Source organism: Arachis hypogaea, chromosome 12 (genome assembly GCF_003086295.3).
Source record: "Arachis hypogaea cultivar Tifrunner chromosome 12, arahy.Tifrunner.gnm2.J5K5, whole genome shotgun sequence".
Classification (NCBI taxonomy): Eukaryota; Viridiplantae; Streptophyta; class Magnoliopsida; order Fabales; family Fabaceae; genus Arachis; species Arachis hypogaea.
Genome location: NC_092047.1, coordinates 74,543,396 through 74,546,260, shown reverse-complemented (window position 1 = coordinate 74,546,260; position 2,865 = coordinate 74,543,396). Strand labels below are relative to the sequence as shown.

The 2,865-nt window shown below is 31.1% G+C and overlaps 1 non-coding gene across 1 annotated transcript; it reads right to left on the bottom strand.

The window, feature by feature from the left end:
- Positions 1–2,165: 2,165 nt before the first annotated feature.
- On the bottom strand, positions 2,166–2,273 carry LOC112731952 (small nucleolar RNA R71). The gene has a single exon (XR_003167699.1). It is a non-coding gene; the product is annotated as a small nucleolar RNA R71 (small nucleolar RNA).
- Between the last annotated feature and the right edge of the window lie 592 nt (positions 2,274–2,865).

The following is a 2,865-nucleotide window of genomic DNA, read 5'->3' as shown; positions in this document are numbered from 1 at the left end:
TTTAGTGCCGTTACCAAGGAATGGAACCGTCACAATTTCTGCGCACCAAGTTTTTGGCGCCGTTGCCGGGGATTGTTCGAGTTTGGACAACTGACGGTTCATCTTGTTGCTCAGATTGTGTAATTTTATTTTTTTTTAAGCTTTTTATTTCTTATTTTCAAAAAATACAAAAAAAATTTTCTTCTTTGTCATTTTTCCAAAATAATTTTCGAAAAATCCAAAAAAAAAATTTAATAAAATCATAAAATCAAAAATAATTTTGTGTTTCTTTTTTGAGTCTTGTGTCAATTTTTAAGTTTGGTGTCAATTGCATCCTTTTATTTTTCTTAAAAAATTTTTCGAAAACACATGCATTGAGTTTCTTTCTTGTTCTTCATGATCTTCAAGTTGTTCTTGATAAGTCTTCTTGTTTGATCTTTAAAATTTCTTGTTTTGTGTCTTTTCTTGTTTTTCATATGCATTCTTGAATTCTTAGTGTCTAAATATTAAAAATTTCTAAGTTTGGTGTCTTGCATGTTTTCTTTTATTGAAAATTTTTTTCAAAAATACATACTTGATGTTCATCATGATGTTCAAAGTGTTCCTGGTGTTCATCTTTGCATTCAAAGTGTTCTTGCATATTTTTCTTGTTTTGATTCATAATTTTCATGTTTTGAGTCTTTTTGATGTTTTTCTCTTTCATCATTAAAAATTCAAAAATCAAAAAAATATCTTTCCCTTTTTCTTCTCATCAAATTCGAAAATTTGAGTTGACTTTTTCAAAACTTTTTAAAATTTAGTTGTTTCTTATGAGTCAAATCAAATTTTCAATTTAAAAATTCTATCTTTTTCAAATCTTTTCAAAAAAATTCAAATCTTTCTCATTTTTCTTTTATGATTTTCAAAAATTTCAAAATAATTTTCAAAAATCTTTTTCTTATTTTTGTTTCATATTTTCGAATTTAATGCTAACAATTAATGTGATTGATTCAAAATTTTTAAGTTTGTTACTTGCCTAGTAAGAAAGGTTCAATCTTTAAACTCTAGACTCATATCTTTTTAGTTTCTTGTTAGTCAAGTAATCAACTTTAATTTCAAAATCAAATCTTTTTAAATATCTTTTTCAAATCTTTTTCAAAATAAGTTTCAATCACATCTTTAAAAAAATCAATTTCAAAATCCTTTCTAACTTCTTTTCTAACTTCTTATCTTTTTAAAATTGATTTTCAAATCTTTTTCAAACTAATCCTATCTTTTTGTTTCAATCATATCTTTTTCAAAACTACCTAACTAATTCTCTCTCTAATTTTCGAAAATCACCTTCCTCTTTTTCAAAATTCCTTTTTTAAATTAACTAATTGTTTTAAATTTAATTTAATTTGATTCAATTTTCTTTTCTTAATTTTCGAATTCTAATTTTAATGTTAAATTAAAAACAAAAATATTTTTTTTATTTTAATTTATTTTTAAAAAATTCTTCTCTCTCACCTCCTTCTAATTATTTATTTATCTACTAACACTTCTCTTCTTCTTAAAAATTCGAACCCTCTCTCTCTTTCTGTGTTCGAATTCCTTTTCTTCTTCTACTCACATAAAGAAATCTCTATACTGTGACATAGAGGATTCCTCTTCTCTTCTGTTTTTTTCTTTTTCATATGAGCAGGAACAAGGCTAAGAACATTCTTGTTGAAGCTGACCCTGAACCTGAAAGAACTCTGAAGAGGAAGCTAAGGGAAGCTAAAGCACAACTCTTTGGAGAAAATCTGACAGAAATTTTTGAAAAAGAAGGAGGAATGGCCGAAAATAATAACAATGCAAGGAAGATGCTTGGTGACTTTACTGCACCTAATTCCAATTTACATGGAAGAGACATCTCAATCCCTGCCATTGGAGAAAACAATTTTGAGCTGAAACCTCAATTAGTTTCTCTGATGCAATAGAATTGCAAGTTTTATGGACTTCCATCTGAAGATCCCTTTCAGTTCTTAACTGAATTCTTGCAGATCTGTGATACTGTTAAGACCAATGGGGTTGATCCCGAGGTCTACAGGCTTATGCTTTTCCCATTTGTTGTAAGAGACAGAGCTAGAATATGGTTGGACTCTCAACCTAAAGACAGCCTAAACTCTTGGGATAAGCTGGTCATGGCTTTCTTAGCCAAGTTCTTTCCTCCTCAAAAGCTTAGGAAGCTTAGAGTGGATGTTCAAACCTTCAGACAAAAGGAAGGTGAATCCGTCTATGAAGCTTGGGAGAGATACAAGGAACTGACCAAAAAGTGTCCTTCTGACATGCTTTCAGAATAGACCATCCTGGATATATTCTATGATGGTCTGTCTGAATTATCAAAGATGTCATTGGACCATTCTGCAGGTGGATCCATTCACCTAAAGAAAATGCCTGCAGAAGCTCAAGAACTCATTGACATGGTTGCAAATAACCAGTTCATGTACACTTCTGAAGGAATCATCCAACAGTACTAAAGAGGCATCTTCTGAAGAAGAAGCTTATGATCCTGAGAATCTTGTAATAGCAGAGTTAAATTACATGGGTGAACCCTATGGAAACACCTATAATCCCTCATGGAGAAATCATCCAAATTTCTCATGGAAGGATCAACAAAAGCCTCAACAAGGCTTTAATAATGGTGGAAGAAACAGGTTTAGCAATAGCAAACCTTTTCCATCATCTACTCAGCAACAGACAGAGAATTCCGAGCAGAATCCATCTAGCTTAGCAAATATAGTCTCTGATCTATCTAAGGCCACTGTGAGTTTCATGAATGAAACAAGGTCCTCCATTAGGAATTTGGAGGCACAAGTGGGCCAGCTGAGTAAAAGAGTCACTGAAATCCCTCTAAGTACTCTTCCAAGCAATACAGAAGAAAAT